The following is a 19,772-nucleotide window of genomic DNA, read 5'->3' on the forward strand; positions in this document are numbered from 1 at the left end:
AACAGTTAAATAAGATGGTAGTTTCACGTTCAGCATCGCTGTCTGATCCACAGCGTCGATTTGTTCCTAAGGTGTTCACCATGACAGGCCTCAACGAAACCGATTATGAAATTGCCCTAGCGTAATTTTCTAAACCCATCACGTCACTTACCACTCACAGGAATTTCTATGAATTGAACAGGATTTCTTTTGGCCTGCCTATGGCATGACGATTTCATCTCAGGATCTGGAGAGAAGATTGTAGAGTTGAACTAATCGCGTAGAAAAGGATGTAAGTTGCAGTGGGCTGTCTGTCAGCATGTGGCTTTGGATGTCGCTAAATGAAGCATTAACAGCACCGGTCCTGTTCTCTCTCTGAGTGTAATGAACCATTTATCTTACAGACAGATGCCTCTGCTGTAGAGATGGGGGCGATTCTGCTACAGGAACGGGACGGACTATCCGTTAGGCGTGAAGAACGTCGAATCCATTGCCAAAGACCAATTCTTTACATGAATTGAAAGGGATTCCGGTACTGTTGTGGAAGAAAAAAATTAGGTAATATCTGAAACAAGCTTGGTTTATATTGAAAGCTAATAATCAAGCATTATGTGGGGTTCTGGGGTATCTTTTAAGACTGGGATTTTGCCTTTCCAGTTTCAAGTCCGGAACATAAAGGCGTCTGAGAATCAGGCAGCTGGCGGTTTGAGCGACATGTTTAGAGAAGAAACGAAGGGAAAGCAAGAGGACAGTGTCCGGAATCCCACTAAATGAGTACCCTCCTTCAAATCTATATTATGTGTCCACAGTTAAGACATATATGGGAATATCGTGAGAAGGATGAGTAGTTGATTGCTATTAGGAATAAAATCTTGAAGGGATTAAGTGTCAAACGACATGTTGTCAAAGACAATGTCCTCTGCTATGCGACACACTACGATGAGAAATTAAAGACAGTTGTGCATCGGGAATCGGTTCTCTTGTTACTTGCATATTTCCATGAGTAACGAGTGGATGGAGATCGGTCTCTTTGGAACTAGAGCGAAACTACGACAAAAGTTCGTATGGAAGTGGATAAACAGCGTTATAACCATAGTAGGTAGTACAAAGTCTATGCTATTTGGAAACCCATACAAAATACTAATGTTAGTCAACTCGCATCTACCCTTGTCGACCGTCCTTACTTAAATTTTTCATTGATTTTGTGGGACTCAAACCGAGATCGAAAATGGGCCACTAATACATAATTATGTTTGTTGGTGCATTTACCAAGTTTACCTAGCTTTACCCCATCAAAGCACCAACAACACAAGCTGTGGTTAAGCATCTGAACAATATTTTTTGCATTTTTCGGTCACCTCACTACATTTCTGTTACTTACGTCTTTAATGCCTCGTATCTCGTAATTATTACGATATTTCACATTTCCAAAAAGGAAGAGGGCACACCTGGGTAAAATCAGTTCCCAAGGAGAACGGGTCTCCTATGAATGTTTCCTGTGTGTGTTCCTAGAAGTTTTGTGAAGAACATTGGACTTAACTGGTCAGATGGGGAGACCAAAAGAAGGAGCTCTTCCTCCGTATTCCTTTCGTATCCATCACATTTTTAGCAAGTGATCACCACAAGCAAGCCTCCAGTTCTCGAAAATGTGATAAAATTTGAAAAGTTAAGATGAGTGTTAATTAGCAAATCTGTCACAATGCAATTGAAAGACAATGGAGGAGTTGAGAGACAAAAGACAGAGTTAATGAGCGCAAAGATAAAACCTAGTGTCCCATAGCAGCAGTTTAGGCAAAATGAGTACAGAATACGGACTGACAGGGATGCTGTTGATTTACCTCTTAGAGGAAAGATCACTAACGAATAGCCATAAATTAAATGTAACTAGAAAAACCTTGTTCATGTTTTTATTATTCGTAACTTTCTGATACATACAGTAACTAATCACTCTGCTCTGCTGGTGCTACTGCATTTGTTAATCTTTTAGTAATTTTGAACAGCTTCTACATTACTATAAATATTATGCTTGTTATAAAGCTGATCCTAGAAGTAGAACGAGCTATTTGTCTGATCAAAAGTATCTTTATTCTTTTGTGCGTTCTTACGAAAACTATGGTCTACATTAATTCTACATGTAATTTGATGTTCTTCTCATAATACGGTACTGTAATGTATGTGTTGAATACAATTAGTATTCTAATATTGGCTCATATGCAGAATTTGTACAGTCCACCTCGTAAAGGTTACAACGTTATTTTTTTCTGAAAATCTCATTAGTATCATTCATAAACTTCTTGACGTTAGGTGAGGTCAGATGGCGGCTTCAAGCTTCAGGAACAGATTCGTCTCAACCAATATAGTAATGTGCGAGTATGTCAGTGTTAGCAGCGTAAGCTAGTTAACGAATGAAAGCATCGAACGCAATGGTACAACATCATGGCTCAAAACAGCTACAGGATATCGAACTCTCGAATTCAGCTCCTTTCTCGATTTCGTGTGCTTTCTCAGCTAGGAGTTCTGGTGCTTACCAATGAAAAGAGTCTTGCTGTCGTCATCTAACAGAATTATCATTCCATGTATTCAACTTTCTGGGAAGTCATTGATACGTATTACGTACAGAACAGATGATAATATACATCTGTGAATATTTCCCGTGTTAACGTTTCCAGGCTGATATTTGTTTCACTAACAATAAAACTTCATCTGGAGTGTTCATCATTGTATCTCTCTAGGCATGGCTGTACTGTTAGTTAGCTGTTCTACTTATTCCAGTTGCTAACCGTTTGTTTAGCAATAGTTTATTGTCAAGGGTGGGCAACAAGTACATCACAAAATCGATGTGGTAAATAAAAGAAACAGTCAGGATTGGAATTAAGTGATAAGTTTATCTAGCTTTAACCCGTGATAGCAGCGACGGCACAAGCTGTAGTTAAGAATTTGAAAAATATTTTCCGTATTTTTGGACCTCACTTTCAGTTAATAAGAATGGTTCTAGTCATTGCTTTGGCGACCGTTGATTCTTATCCTTATGGCATAACGCAGGTACTCAGGAACGACCTTATTGTGTTTCACTATAGCAGTCCAGAGATCTCCTCTGGCCACAGTATTTACCTCGTCATAAGTGTATACTTGTACATTTGTAAACTTTGCTATGACCGATGCGCTCCTTATGTTGTCTTGGAAGTTTCACTCTTCTTGGTTAATAAGTAAGTGTTTACACAAATTGCATAAGCTAAGGCACTACAAGACTGTTCTGTGATTACGTCCGAAATGCAAAATTTTATTCTGTATCGGTTGTCATGAAGTAGGCATGACGCATGATGGCGAGCCAATTAAGGGACATGCAGCAAGGGTAATAATAACGCTGAAAACATTATTGATACTTTTAATATTAAATAAGATTTCCATTCAGCAGTGCACATGCATATCAGAGGACTGCCACTTTCTATTCAGTGCCTCATAAAATATTGTCAACGTCGGTGGAGCAGAGCATGGTCATCGCAGATCGCACTTACCGTCAGCCTGCAATAAGGATTCAGGAAGCGTCTGAGACAAGCGCCACAACACAGACCTTAGACTTGTCGAGTGATGTTTCAGATTAGTAAGCGTTTGCTGTAGTTTTTCAGTCGGTGCAACTCCTTGGGACAGCTGCTGCCAACTTACTGTTGGGAAGCCATATCTTTCCACAATCCACTAAACAATCATTTTCCATAAATCTACTCTACATGGAGAAGCGTGGGTAAGGACTCAATAATCGAGACCCCAGGAAAGTAAATTCACACCCAGCCAGCGACTTCATTTCAATTAAACACGGTTTAGCTTGATCCTTCTTTCCAAATGTTTTTCGTAATTTCTGAATTCAGTCATCCTCAGATGATTTAGTATTTCATTCAGCAGTATCTCGTGAAGAAATGAAAAACATTGGTTTTAATTTCCTCTATGTTCATCGTTTCACATCAGTGACAACATCAAATCTTTAAAATGTTAATTACAGGGTGTACTTTTTAGCTTAGTGTAAAACCGCACCACACAGCATTGCTAAGCCAGATTCATGGATTAACCGTAGGCAAGATTCACATTCTGACGGCCGACTGGAAGACTATTGAAGACAGAACTCCAAATTTGTAGGTCAGTAGGGACCAAGCTACTAATGTTACAGCACCTTTCCCTTCTGCAAGCTTACTGACACACTAACGTCATCACGAACATCATGTTAGTGTTACTGTAATTGGTCCAAATTTCCTACCATATTTCTATATCATCAGAATCGGTTTCAACTGATTATCCAGACAACTCTTCTTAATATTTTCCAAACGTATTTCAGCGCAAGTGTGCCATCATGAGTAATTCATTTTTTATACCTTAGTGGTAAGACTGTTTTCCACTGAAAAGAGTTTTCTAAAGCTACAGTTTGTGTGTTAACTATTTTACAGTGTGAGAATTTTCCACTTAAGCCATTTCCCACTATTTGCAGTGTAACCATTTCCAGCGTTAGCATCATCCAGTGGAACCATCCTCCAGAATACAAATTTTGAAGTGTATCCGCTTCAATGCAACCATTTTCCAATGCAAATGATTCTAATGCCACCTTTCACCTTGTAACTATATCCAGTCTAAACTGTTTCCAGTGACACCACATCGTGATCAGCCATTTTATGGTGTAACCGTTTTCCAGGATAATGATTTCCAGTGGAATCATCTTCCAGTCGAACCATTTCCGTTGTAACCAGTCTCATTTGTAACGATTCCCAGTGTAACCTTTTTCCACTATAACAATTTCTGGGGTAACCATTCCCAGTATAGCCTTTTTCCATGTTGACTGTTTTCTAGTGTAACTATTTCCAGTGTAACTGGTTTCCGTGTTAACTGTTTGCAGTGTAACCATTTTGCATTGAATTCGTTTTCCGGTGCAAATGCATTCCAGGGTAAACATTCTCCAGCATTGCCATTCTGCAGTGTGTGTTTCCATGTAAGCATTTCCGTGTCTCCTTATGTCTAATTTCACCTTTTCCCCTTACCTCCATTTCCAGATGAAATGATGCTTCTTTGAATAATTAATAGACTATCCTCCAATCTTTTAATAAAACTAAGATACATTAAGAATAAATTTTCTCTATGTAAATGAAATGAAAGTATGGCTTTGCTGGGCGGGAGGCCCCATCTGGGGAAGTTCGGCCGCCGAGTGCGTCGATGGCGGTAACAGTAGTACAGATGCGACGGTGGCCGAATCCGATGCTGAAAATGTGCAGGCAGAATACACAGGTGCAAACAATTGAAAGTGCGAGGAAAATACCTCTTCCCGGCGTAGATCCCTTTTCTCTGTCATTCAATAAAATTGCTGATACGATTAAGCGCTTGCTTCACGCATAAATACTACTCATACAGAGAGAGATGTAGCGCTGACATCTCAAATCACTCAGGTAAATGAAGGATCAGTAAAAGAATTAAACACTGGTTTAGGAACAATAGCATCCGAAATTATCATCCTAAAGGAGGCATATAAGAATTTAGCAGAAACGGTTGCATAACAATCAAAAGTTGTGGAAACAATGCAATCAGCAGAGAAGATGATGGAAGATAGGATGCGCGAATTAACACAACGTGTCGACAGCCTGTCTGTAGAAACAAAAGAAGAAGTGTTAAAAACCAGGTCACATGACAGGTTGAAAAATAAAATACCGAATTCGCCAAGTGGGTTTAGCAGAAAGACAAAATACACAGCATGAAGTACATTCAGAATGGAGTGGCGCAATACAAAGCGCTGGGAGCGAAGCGATGGCCAAACTCGGCACGGCAAAACAAACGCTCCGCTTGGGAACAGAGCACATAAAGCATACCGTACATCAAGACCTTACACAGTGGCGAGATGAAGTTTTGTCACAGGTGGAAGAAGTGCGGCGAGCGGTGGAAACAAGATCACAGCCGCCACGAGAAGCACCGACTATGAAACGCATAAGCCAGACCCGTACATTGCAGTTCACGGACATACTTTATAGTGTATCAGCCTGTAAACTCCACAGTACAACAACTGCGTTATGAGATGGCGGCCAATACAACCTTAACAGAGATCTTTCAGGAAGAAAGCCTGTTGAAACACAGACAATTCCCGGTCTTTATCCCAGACAAAAGACAAGCCCATCCCATAAGTTTTATACGTTCATTCCGCAACGTATTGCCCAGGTCATGGAATGACAGGCAGAGAATACCATTCGTTGTCTCACATATATAAGGAGACGGTGCTTTATGTGCTACCGAAGCCGCAGAGAACTGTATACAATATGAAAATTGAAGAGGCTTTTCTGGATAAGTTCTGGTCAGTGGGCATATAAGAACCCCTTAGAAGATAGATCTTCAGCCCAGAAATTTACAAGCCAAAACTGGGTGGACTTACGAAGAATTTCGAAATATTCATTAATTTGACGAGGTACTGGGACGAGCAGGTCACGCACAAAGATGTATTGCGCATCTTAAAAGCAAAGTTTCCTCTGCACATAAGGGAAAAGTTTATAACAGTCCCTCATTTTGATCGTGAATACTTTTTGTCAGTTCTTGATACGAGGGAAATCTCAAAAGTATGCTCTCCTATTTTTTATTAGAGTATAGACTTGTTTATGTCTACAATGGTTTACATCAGTTTACAGGTTGAACATTTAACTATTTTTCTACATAATCACCATTTCTGTAGATGCATTTTTGCCTTGGCAGTTTGTATGCCCATGTCATACCAGATCGCCGCCATGCTGTTCAGAAAGTTATGAACCTCTTCTTTCACCTCGTCGTCAGAGCTGAATCACTTTGCGACCAAATGTCATTTTAACCTAAGGAACACGTGACAGTCACTGAGCGCAAAGTCAGGACTATACGGTGCGCGGGTGGTTATGTTCCACTGAAACTGTTGCTGAAGAGCGTTTGCTGAGGGATGTGTGGGCTGGCGTTGTCGAAGAGAATGTGTACGCCCTTGCTCAGCATTCTTCTTGTCAGGTTCTGAATTGACCGTTAGAGTTTTTTAGAGTCTCACAGTACGTGTCAGCGTTAATTGTTGTCCCATCTATTCAAGTCCGACAACGAGGTGAAGGAAATGGCTCGCAGCCCGCGAATAGGAACGGACACGGCCTCAATAATAGCCGTAACGGTGGATCGCGAAGTAACGGCGGCAAGTCGCAAACCGGTGAAGCATATGAGAACGGCAACAATGGTGGTCCACAAAGCGGACAGGCATTCTTTCAAAGGCAGAGACGAAATAGAAATCGGTACCATCCCGGTTATCGAAATAATCGAAGCGGGAACCGACAAACCAATAATAGGAACCAAGTCCACAATAATCAGTGGTCGCAAAATAATCAAGAGCATATACCGGTAAATCAAAGTGGTAATAACTACAGTCAGGAAGTCTGGATAGTTGAGGTGGCTGGAGCGCCACCGACAACTCTCCGGGGTGTCAAACTAAACGCGACTGTATCAAGCTTCCTGATGCCAGCCGTGGGACGGAGTAGGGGCAATAGTTTGAATGAACAGATAAACATGCTCCGATACAACGATGAGATTGACATATGTCAAGAGTTATTTAATGAGGTAGACAATAATATTGAAGGTCCTCGGAGTACGTACAAGCCGCCGTTCAAGCAGTTGTGGGAGGTATTCCCACGACATTGATTTTAGATACCGGTGCAAGCGTAAACGTGATAGAAGCCAATGTCTTCAAGAAAATAGCGCAGTCTGTGAAGATTCCGACATTGCCAGTTCAAAACTGTGTGGTATCTGGTGCTATTGGTGCCAGAGGCCAGACTGTTACGCTGCAGGCACGGATGGGTATAGAATTCGGTAACGGAGCGGATCAATGCACGTTTCCCGTCGTGAACATTTAACCGTGTCCTGTCTCGTAGGCATGGAATTCATGCTGGAACCGGACGTAATGATCGACCTCCCACGCGGGAAATGCCATATAAGGCGAGGAGTTTGTTCTGAATCTGAGAAAGACAAAAGCGAAATACAGCACAATTTGTCAAGGAATGCAAGTTAAAATTATCAAGAACACAATGCTGTGGATGCAAGACTATTCACAGCATACGAAGCTTGCGCCTGAACTAAAGAACAGTGGCCAAAACGTAATAATTCTTCACTCATACGATGCAAGTACAATGAAGCAAAAGCCATATCGTATGAACAGAAAATGGAATTATCTATATTACTCGAAAAATACGTCGACGTATTTTCATTAAAGCCTGGCGTGATTAAGGATTATGTTTACCGGATGGACGTGCTATCGCATAAAACTTGCTGCCAAGCAACCTATTCTGCGCCGTGGCCCAAAAGGGAGGTTGTCAAACAGGAGCTTCAGATGATGATACAGTGGCGTGGTATAGGGCCTTCCATTTTGCCATACAGCAGACCATTATTAGCTGTGGGCCAAGCTGGAAGAGGGGTGCTCCATGTTCTTGATGCACAATCTATCAACAAAATAATTGTTGCCGTAAGAACCAGAAGAGAAGTTTTACTATCTCCAAACGGATCTGAAGAAGTATGTTCAATAAGGATACTTGCACAGATGCCAAAGCATTTTCTCTTTTACATTTTATCTACCATTCTGAACTGTGAATATATACACTATTTGAAATTTTATGCTTAACCTGTCATACTATGAAAGTCCATTGCACCATCAAGAATGTGTACTAATGTACCATAACTAATTGACATATATATTACCAGTGATATAAAGATAGCATTAGAAGGCGATAAAACTGGTGGCGTTTGTGTGACATTAGAAGCAATAATGATCTACATCTACATCTACATCTACATCCGTACCCCGCAAGCCACCTGACGGTGTGTGGCGGAGGGTACCCTGAGTACCTCTATCGGTTCTCCCTTCTATTCCAGTCTCGTATTGTACGTGGAAAGAAGGATTGTCGGTATGCTTCTGTGTGGGCTCTAATCTCTCTGATTTTATCCTCATGGTCTCTTCGCGAGATATACGTAGGAGGGAGCAATATACTGCTTGACTCTTCGGTGAAGGTATGTTCTCGAAACTTCAACAAAAGCCCGTACCGAGCTACTGAGCGTCTCTCCTGCAGAGTCTTCCACTGGAGTTTATCTATCATCTCCGTAACGCTTTCGCAATTACTAAATGATCCTGTAACGAAGCGCGCTGCTCTCCGTTGGATCTTCTCTATCTCTTCTATCAACCCTACCTGGTGCGGATCCCACACTGCTGAGCAGTATTCAAGCATTGGGCGAACAAGCGTACTGTAACCTACTTCCTTTGTTGTCGGATTGCATTTCCTTAGGATTCTTCCAATGAATCTCAGTCTGGCATCTGCTTTACCGACGATCAACTTTATATGATCATTCCATTTTAAATCACTCCTAATGCGTACTCCCAGATAATTTATGGAATTAAGTGCTTCCAGTTGCTGACCTGCTATTTTGTAGCTAAATGATAAGGGACCTATCTTTCTATGTATTCGCATCACATTACACTTCGCTACATTGAGATTCAATTGCCATTCCGTGCACCATGCGTCAATTCACTGCAGATCCTCCTGCATTTCAGTACAATTTTCCATTGTTGCAACCTCTCGATACACCACAGCATCATCTGCAAAAAGCCTCAGTGAACTTCCGATGTCATCCACCAGGTCATTTATGTATATTGTGAATAGCAACGGTCCTATGACACTCCCCTGCGGCACACCTGAAATCACTCTTACTTCTCTCCATTGAGAATGACGTGCTGCGTTCTGTTATCTAGGAACTCCTCAATCCAATCACACAATTGATCTGATAGTCCGTATGCTCTTACTTTGTTCATTAAACGACTGTGGGGAACTGTGTCAAACGCCTTGCGGAAGTCAAGAAACACGGCATCTACCTGTGAACCCATGTCTAAGGCCCTCTGAGTCTCGTGGACGAATAGCGCGAGCTGGGTTTCACACGATCGTCTTTTTCGAAACCCATGCTTATTCCTACAGAGTAGATTTCTAGTCTCCAGAAAAGACATTATACTCGAACATAATACGTGTTCCAAAATTCTACAACTGATCGACGTTAGAGATATAGGTCTATAGTTCTGCACATCTGTTCGACGTCCCTTCTTGAGAACGGGGATGACCTGTGCCCTTTTCCAATCCTTTGGAACGCTTCGCTCTTCTAGAGACCTACGGTACACCGCTGCAAGAAGGGGGGCAAGTTCCTTCGCGTACTCTGTGTAAAATCGAACTGGTATCCCATCAGGACCAGCGGCCTTTCCTCTTTTGAGCGATTTTAATTGTTTCTCTATCCCTCTGTCGTCTACTTCGATATCTACCATTTTGTCAACTGTGCGACAATCTAGAGAAGGAAGCACAGTGCAGTCTTCCTCTGTGAAACAGCTTTGGAAGAAGACATTTAGTAATTCGGCCTTTAGTCTGTCATCCTCTGTTTCAGTACCATTTTGGTCACAGAGTGTCTGGACATTTTGTTTTGATCCACCTACCGCTTTGACATAGGACCAAAATTTCTTAGGATTTTCTGCCAAGTCAGTACATAGAACTTTACTTTCGAATTCATTGAAAGCCTCTCGCATAGCCCTCCTCACACTACATTTCGCTTCGCGTAATTTTTGTTTGTCTGCAAGGCTTTGGCTATGTTTATGTTTGCTGTGAAGTTCCCTTTGCTTCCGCAGCAGTTTTCTAACTCGGTTGTTGTACCACGGTGGCTCTTTTCCATCTCTTACGATCTTGCTTGGCACATACTCATCTAACGCATATTGTACTATGGTTCTGAACTTTGTCCACTGATCCTCAACACTATCTGCACTTGAGACAAAACTTTTGTGTTGAGCCGTCAGGTACTCTGTAATCTGCTTTTTGTCACTTTTGCTAAACAGAAAAATCTTCCTACCTTTTTTAATATTTCTATTTACGGCTGAAATCATCGACGCAGTAACCGCTTTATGATCGCTGATTCCCTGTTCTGCATTAACTGATTCAAATAGTTCGGGTCTGTTTGTCACCAGAAGGTCTAATATATTATCGCCACGATGATCTTTTAGTTGTAGTATTTGCTGAATTTAAGTAGTAATTAGGAAGTTTTCCTGTGTGTTTTCATGAAAGTATGTTTATGTTGTCAAACGTGACTGTGTAATGAGAAAGTATCACTACGTCACTACGTGGCAGTATGCCATATAACGTGAAAAAATAATACTGAAGTATTTCGCAAATTTAACAAAACAGATGTCAATCAGTTAATATGATCTGCAAATGTTATTGTAATCCCTGTTCCTTCTGAAAAAGGTTCGATTATCTTCCCTTTTGTTTCTTTGTAGTGAAAGAAGCCATTATGTGGCAAGGCACGAAAAGTGTAAGTTTACTGCAATATTTAGAGTTAATCTAATAAAATATTACTTAAAAATGTCGCTAATATTTTACTGTTAACAACTCCTATATTCATGAAGCTATATATGTGAATGATTTATGCAACATTCGCGCAGAGGTCGGGGCCACTATTTTAAATGATAACTGCCCAAAGCCGTAATCAATATTTTACTATTTGCTAACTTTGACAAATAAAAATAAATGTAAATGTAGGATATTTCTCTTGATTAGCGCTTCTTCCATTGAAGCAATAATAGTAGCCAGTTTTTCCAATACTGAATCACATTCGTGTAACAAGATTTCAGTAATTCTTTGTTCCCCACAATTGTGAGAATCTCCTCGGCATTGAAATTGCATAAAAATAAAACAAGTAATTAATTGCGCAGCGGTGTATATGGGATATTGGTGGTGTCTTTTAATACAAAAACAACGTACTGCAACTATTCATAACATCACAAATACCACCAATACACATAGGCCTACATGAAAATAACCAGCGCAACCAAAACTGTGAAATGTAGAACTGAGGACTGAGTATTTTGTCAGTAATATATATATATATATATATATATATACAGAATTAGTTGTATGAAGTGTAGGCTTCTGACAAGTTTATTATGGAAGATACTTATCTACAGATCATTTAATGTATAGGATAAGGAAAAGTGATTAAAAAGGGCTAAATGAGAACTAAAGCTGTTTTCATTGTTTGCTGCCAAGTATAAACATGTCCGCAACTCGTAGTGGCGTTCTCGCTACCCGACCACGAGATCCCGGGTTCGATTCCTGGTGGGGTCAGGGATTTTCGCCTGCCTCGAGATGAATAGGTGTTGTTGTGTCGTCTTCATCATCATTCATCCCCATTAGGGTCGGAGGAAAGCAACGGCAAACCACCTCCACTAGGGCCTTGCCTAGTAAGTGGTGCAGGTGACTCGCATCGTCCCCTATGCTCTATTACGGGGGAAGGGACTTCATTATCATCATCATCATCATCATCAGTATAAGCATAAACAGATGAACTATTACCTACAACTAAGTGTATATAGTGTAAGAGACAGTAATATTCAGTGTAACTAGTAATCTTGTGCTAACATCTTTTTTTTTTTCAAATTTAATTCCCATAGAATAAATATATGATGCACTTATACGTTGAATACTACCAGCTGGCCGCTGTGGCCAAGTGGTTGTAGGCGCTTCAGTCCAGAACAGCACTGCTGCTATGGTCGCAGGTTCGAATCTCGCTCGCACGTGGATGTGTGTGATGTCCTTAGGTTAGTTAGGTTTAAGTAGTTCTACAACTAGGGGACTGATGACCTCAGAAGATAAGTCCCATAGTGCTTAGAACAATTTCATTCATTTTTTAATACTACCAACTAAAGGACAATTAGTTAAAACTGATAGCGAACTGTATGTAAACAGAGTGAGTTCTCTGGTCACACTTGTGCTATATAGGGTGACACTAAACTGAGCTGATCATATACTGAAAGAAAGATGTACTGGCCGTGTAATAACTATACTCATACTGTAAATATAAGTATGTAAGCAGCATGAAAGACAGCATTTCTAGTATATAAGTCAAGCAGAAGATAGTACAAGGTGGTACTGGACTGATATTTTATTTTGTATGTGAATATTTAGAAGTATGCTAATCTCTTGCTTATCTATTTCATGTGAGTTGATATGAATTGTATTTTGAATTAGAGAATTTCTTATGCAAAGGTGTACTGTCACAATTTCATCAACATGATCCATTATATGTTAAATGATGTGAGACCGTGAGTTATGTGAGTTTATGCGAAGCAGGATCTCTGATTTTGGCTACATGCCACATGGCATGTGTTAATTTTGCTCATTGACGATCCGTATCTAGAATGGGATCATTTCATGAGTACATGGTAACTTGACGATAAACCAAGTAAGGGTACTCAATCTATGATATATAAAAAGAGGGAAGTAAAGAATTTTGTGAACATCAAACCACGAGCAATTCATTGTAACGAACATGGCTAACATTAAAAAAACTATACAAGCGACACATTATTCATGTAAAGTACGCCACTTGCAAGAAAGACCAATGCAAAAACTGTATCAGTAGTTTGTACAAGAAGTACATGCGATCCAGGGAAAGAACAGATTGGTGTGGATAAGAAAAAGGGGCTCTGTTTTGTGAGTGTTTTTATTAATGAAGGTTTACACGTGAATTGGGGGACAGTGATCGCAATAGGACACTCAAGCGAGTGATGTTGTAGATCCAAAATGTGTACAGTAAATAAGTGTTACACGAAATGAACAGTTCATATGTCAAACTCAGCGTTGTGAACTGCACGCCAGCCAACGCAGTTAGAAGTCTGATGCACGTGACTTCCATTAACGCACATATCCGCACACAACACTGACGTAGTGAACTTATAAAAGATGTTATTGCACTGGCGTGATAATGAACAAATAAAAAGCTTCCTCGTCAACAAACAAACACGTGTGAAACCGTGCGTAATTGTCAATGCACACATACTTCGCAGTTATACACTGACGAGTTTTTTTGTAACAATTGTAATCAGTGACTCCGCAGAGACGTTCTTGAAATGCCTGCGATGAACAATACAGAGCCTAGGCGAGTTCTGTTTGTTAAGCCAACAGTCAAGAACTCAGCACACTTCGTTCGAAAATACTCCATGATCTGTAGACAGTGATGCCAACTACGAACTAGTGATAAATAAAGTTCCCTACAGATAAACCTGAAACCAGGATCGCAAGAACAATACAATTGCTAGACAATAATGAAAGTGAAACCCATAGTACTAATCAAATTTTTCTGTAGGGCAGATTTGCGATACAGTACTAATTTTGTAGAGCTGATACTGCTTTGCGTTGATCTGCATGTATGAACGGCCGCAGCCTGTCGTCACGTGTGTGGAGCAAGCAGAGCTCTTTCAACGTGTTCCAGCTATGATGGGCATTTGCTGGGCAGCGGGTTTTCTGGAAACGTCACCAGAGGTCACCACACGAACCGACGGTCCAGCCTCCTCAACAGCGCGCGCCATATCGAGAAAGTCTATTGTGTCAATCGGACGCGCCGCGCGTGTTTCGTACTTACAGACAATTGCGTAAAGATTTTTATTTTAATAAATCAGTAAGTAAGAAAAAGAGATAACAAACTCAGACAGAACTTATGTCTGTAATACTGAATTACTGTATATTGACTAAACCTTTATGAAGATTTTCTAAAAGACAAATGTATTTAAAAAACACGTACACAAAGACAAGAAAGAGTAAAGTGTGTGAACCAAATATTTTCTCTAAATGAACTGCCAAATGGACAGTGTATTTTATTAGTGATTCTGTTGGAATATTATATTTATTTACACCTCTGTAACACAATGAATACTAATCTTACTCTAGTGGAACCCTCGTTTTGTATAAGAAACAAATGTTCAAGGAGTCAATGACATGTCACTTTCTTGAATAATTAATAGAATAACGCCCAATGTTTAAATGAGGGCTAAAATATATTACCAATAAATTTTCTCTGTGTAATTAAATCTGTAAAGTAAGGCGAAATGGTCACGATTAATGTAAGGAAGGTACTTCTTTGCTGTTACAGTAAAGAATGTTCCAGAGAAAAATTTTTGTATAGATACTGTAACTCAAGTGGAAGGCAGTCGACGTAATGTGTTTTTGGATCGTATAAAAGCAGGAGCATGGAGCTCCCAGTCTCTCGCTTTTGTTTTTGCTGGCTGTTTCATAAAACGTAAGAATCGCTCTGGCGTCTATAATATTTGATTGAATAGTTGCGCTAATTGAATTACAATAACCATATTTAAATTAACAATCTACTTTCCTTTTTCATTAATTCCACACATCAAGTTATTATGCTGCATTTTAGAACTTTTTCAGGCTGCAGCAAAGGAGAGTTGTGGTGGCCACAGCCGAACGCTACTAGTACTCATTCGGCTATTTCTTTACCAGACTATTATTTCAGCGTCCCTGAGATCTCTTTCATCGGTCGTCATTATCAGTTGTATTCAATGTAATAACGCGAACTGCGTAAATTTAAGACCTGTCACTGGCCTGTAAACAATGCCGTCGGTCAACGATCTCGTCGTTCTGATGAGAATCTGATGCTGGTTGGCCGAATATATAATTTCATTATCCACAAGTAAAAATTTTCTATGCATAATTTCACCATTTGAGAAGCTTTGCCACCAACAAAACCGATAAATATAATATTACCCTAATTTTTAAGAAAATACCGTTAATATTATACAATGTGAACTTCTTCCAGTGTAACCTCTTCTGGATTAACCATTTTCTGCTGTAACCAATTTCCAGTATAGACATTTTCCAGTGTAATTATTTTCAGTGTAAACTTTTCTACGGTCTAACCAGTTCCAAAGTAACCAGTCTTCCCTGAAGCAGTTTCTACATTTATATTTTTCCACTGTGTCGTCTTCCAGTGTAACGATTTCCAATGCAGCCATTTTCCATTGTAACTGTAAAATCAATGTCACTGTTTTCCAATGTAGCGTTATCCAGTGTAACAATTTTTTAGTGTAACTTTTTCCTAGTCAAACAATCTGCCAGAATAATTAATTCACGGTGTAAGCATTTTCCAGTGGAACTGTTTTACAGTGTAAATGAGTACTGAGGCAGATCATTCCCGCCATTTGCTGTATATGTGTTACAGTGTAACAGTTTTCCAGTCTGACTTTTTCTAAAACGTCACATTTCCAGATGTAGCCCTTTCGAGTGGAACCCTTATCCAATCTAAATTTCTTTCGCTTTACCGTTTCCAGTGTAATCATTTTCCTCACTTACAATGTTGCCTTTAGTCTGGTAAACCACTTCCACTTTAACTATTTTCCAGTGTAACTGTTCTCCAGGGAAACTGTATTCCAGATCAAAATGTTCAAAGGTGTGTGAAATCTTATGGGAATTAACTGCTAAGGTCATCAGTCCCTAAGCTTACAAAGTAATTAACCTAAATTATACTAAGGACAAACACACACAGCCATGCCCGAGGGAGGACTCGAACCTCTGCCGGGATCAGCCGCACAGTCCACGACTGCAGCGCCTGAGACCTCTCGACTGTATTCCACTGTAACAGTAATCTAGTATAGGTATTTTCCACTATAAGTACTTTCCATTGTAACTATTTTCGTGCACACATTTTCAGTGCAACCATTTCCAGTGCAATCAATCTCCAGTGCAACCATTTTCCAATGCAATTATTCTCCAGTGCAGTCATTTTGCACTGCATCCGTTTTGTAGTGTAACTGTTTCCCAATGCAACTGTATTCAGTGTAAAAATTTACCGTTATACCCATTTTTCCACATAAACGTCTTCCAGAGTATAGCCTTTATCAGCGTAAACATTTTCCAGCATAGCCATTTTCCAATGCAGCTGCTCGCAACTGTAATCATTCTCTAGGGTAACCATTGGCAGTGTAACTGGTTTTCATTGTAACCTGTAACGTTCCCTCTTTCTGTTTATTTAGGTTTGATTTGTTTGATTGTTATTCTTTATTTCTATTATTCGGAATCTTTTTTTTTTTTATTAAATTGAGCCTGAAACTTACGTAATAAATACTTCGCGTGAAGTACGATTTGCAGCATAAACAAAAATTAATTTCCGAAATGTAATCCACTGAATATTAAAAGTAAAGATTTCGAACAACGCGCGTGACTGACTAGATACATTCAGAGGGTACGTACATTCGCGTGCGAGTGGTTGCGGTCTGATGAGAAATTTTCATTGTGAAATAATTTCGTCGTAACACACTCGGAGATTGCGAACGTACATTCAGAGTAGAGGCACGTACGTTCTGTCATTCCCCGTGGCCTGGGTAAATGAATGGCAATTATTTAAATCTAAGAGTATTTCTTTTGCATCGGACTAGTATTTTTATAAGAAAAAGAAGATTGCAGGTTCTGAATGTCTCGGCAAAACGAATCGGAATTAATTTTAGCGGCCACGAAAGGAAAGTAGAGAGCGCAATCACATACCTCTATTGTTGAGCAGCGCCGTTTTGAAGATCTTCGGTTCCATCTAAAACTCGCCTTCTCTGCTTAACATAAATACTCCATAGGCATGGGAATAAGGCTTGTTGTGCGATGAAAATAATATAAAACACATCTTGCGTCTTTTAACTCATTCATTTACCACACACACACATACTAGTAATTAGACAGTAGGACATCCCACCAGCCCATCAGAACAAAAAGTAGTCGTTCATACAAGAAATAAAAAAAAACGAAGGGCGAAATTGTTCCTATGTCTCTCAAAGATAAAAAGTTTACCAGATATTTCTCTGGTGTGTCACTGGAACAATTTTTCAGCACCTCTGCGATTAAATCACAATATTTTCAGTTCCTTTACAAACCATTTCTGGTGAAACATTTTTCAAGTGTAACCTTTTGTATTGTTACTATTTTAAAGTGTCACTGGTTTCTAATGCAACAATTTTCCAGTGCAAGATACATCTAGTACAACCATTTTCCAGTGTACCATTTTCCAGTGTAATCATTAAATAGTGTGCCGTTTCCAGTGGTATTGTTTTGGAGTGTATTCGTTTGCCAGTGTAAGTGTTTTCAAGAGTTACTATCACAAAGGTTCTAGCAATTTTTGGTGTAACATGCATTGTTACAATTTTTGGTACAATTTTGGTTGTGTAATTTTCTTCTTCACCAAGCGGCATAAATAAAGCGTGTTTTCAGGGTAACAGCAGTCACCCATTACACTGACAGCTATTGATGTCACAGAATTGTCTTAATACCAAATACCTAACACTGCCAAGTTATGACACATACACTGTCACATATTGGGAGTGAAAAACGTCAGTTTCCGCTGTCCCAAATCTATTTCATTTCCTCATGCCCTTTTGTTTGTGTAATATAGCAATATGGTGCGTGCACATGGTTGTGGTCAATAGACATTAGGTTCTATGTTTTCTACGTTTTTGTGTGTCGGATAATGATTTATTTGATGTGCTGTGTGGCAGCCGACATTATCTTATGATGGCTAATGAGAGATAGCCCGTTGTTTTTCCAGATTTCATCGATGATTCGTGTTAAACAATTATAATATAGCAATCACAATTAGCTGTCACGAGGATGCTTACAGGCCTGCATTTCCTGGATCGAATTTTTTTGGAGATTTTGTGTGACAATGAACACGTGGCCGTTCTGGTACTTCGTCCTTCAAGCACAACATCCAGCAAGATCCAATAGTGGTCACACGCATCAATACCAAAATCCAGCAGTTGCGTTAAACACTTTATGCATGCATAAATAACTGAATAAATAATATGTAAAAGACGGTATTAACTGTGCAGCACACTTTATTAAACGGTAAGGCAGTCTCCCCCTCCCCCCCCCCTTCATACATCTTCTCCCATCAACACCAGACTGTATACTTATTAGAACACAAGTCGCAAAAACAGGCCGTAATGGCGGCGACTTCTGAGCTGAGCTGCCACGTGTCCAGTTCGCTTCCGCACGAAGCGCCGTTGACGACGAGAACGTCGACGCCCGCGCAGTTGTATCGGACGTGTCGGCGGCTCGGAAGTGCCGGACGCTTCGATGGGAAGAACCGCAGTGGTGGGTGGTAGAGGCTCTCCAGAGTCCTGTAGGCGGAATTAAGAAGCTTGAGAATTTCGCCACCAAACAGCAGTCTACGTACTTCAATGGATTGTTTCAAAGTAAATGACAGAAAATTGCGTTAATTCCAACGGCTGTCAGCGTGAATGTCGGAAGCATGCTGTTGGAATTTTCAATAATCGGAAGCACAGGTTGGTTGACTTCGCAGTTCACAGACATTCGTGTGGTCAGTTCACTGGCGCTCGTGGCCGATAGACACTATTCTACATGGGTGACTATCAAGACGGTCATTCGGAGTGTTTTTCAAACACGTCTTTCACTCGCTAAATAGTTCACTACTGGAACCTGGTAATTTATACTGTGTGGATCATGTTGCACAGAAACGAAATTGACATAGGTTGTGAATCAAGCAGACGTAATAGCAGCAGTAATGTTGTCAATATTCCTAACCGAATTACTGCATGGTATCAACAGCAACAGGTGTCTACAAGCCACTATCACCGTGTGGTGAACCTAAGGAAATGCAAAGAGAGTTATCAAAAATTTCCACTAGGTGTACTAATGGCAGCGCTGTCTAACTAAACGTAAATACAAGATAATGTCTATTAACTAGATAAGTATCCGTAGTTCTGCCCGACTTGGCAAGAGGTAATTATAAGAACAAATACAGAGTGGGACAAATACTTCAATCAGTATTAACAAACGAAAATGGAGGTGAAAGACTTCTTGGAACGGTTCTGCGAAAATACATGCATACATAAGGAACACTGCATGAAAGGCACAAGATATAACAATTCCGGGGTGTTGTTCTTGCGTTAATGGTGTTCTCATGAAGTAGGAAGGACT

Source organism: Schistocerca gregaria, chromosome 4 (assembly GCF_023897955.1).
Source record: "Schistocerca gregaria isolate iqSchGreg1 chromosome 4, iqSchGreg1.2, whole genome shotgun sequence".
Taxonomy (NCBI): Eukaryota; Metazoa; Arthropoda; class Insecta; order Orthoptera; family Acrididae; genus Schistocerca; species Schistocerca gregaria.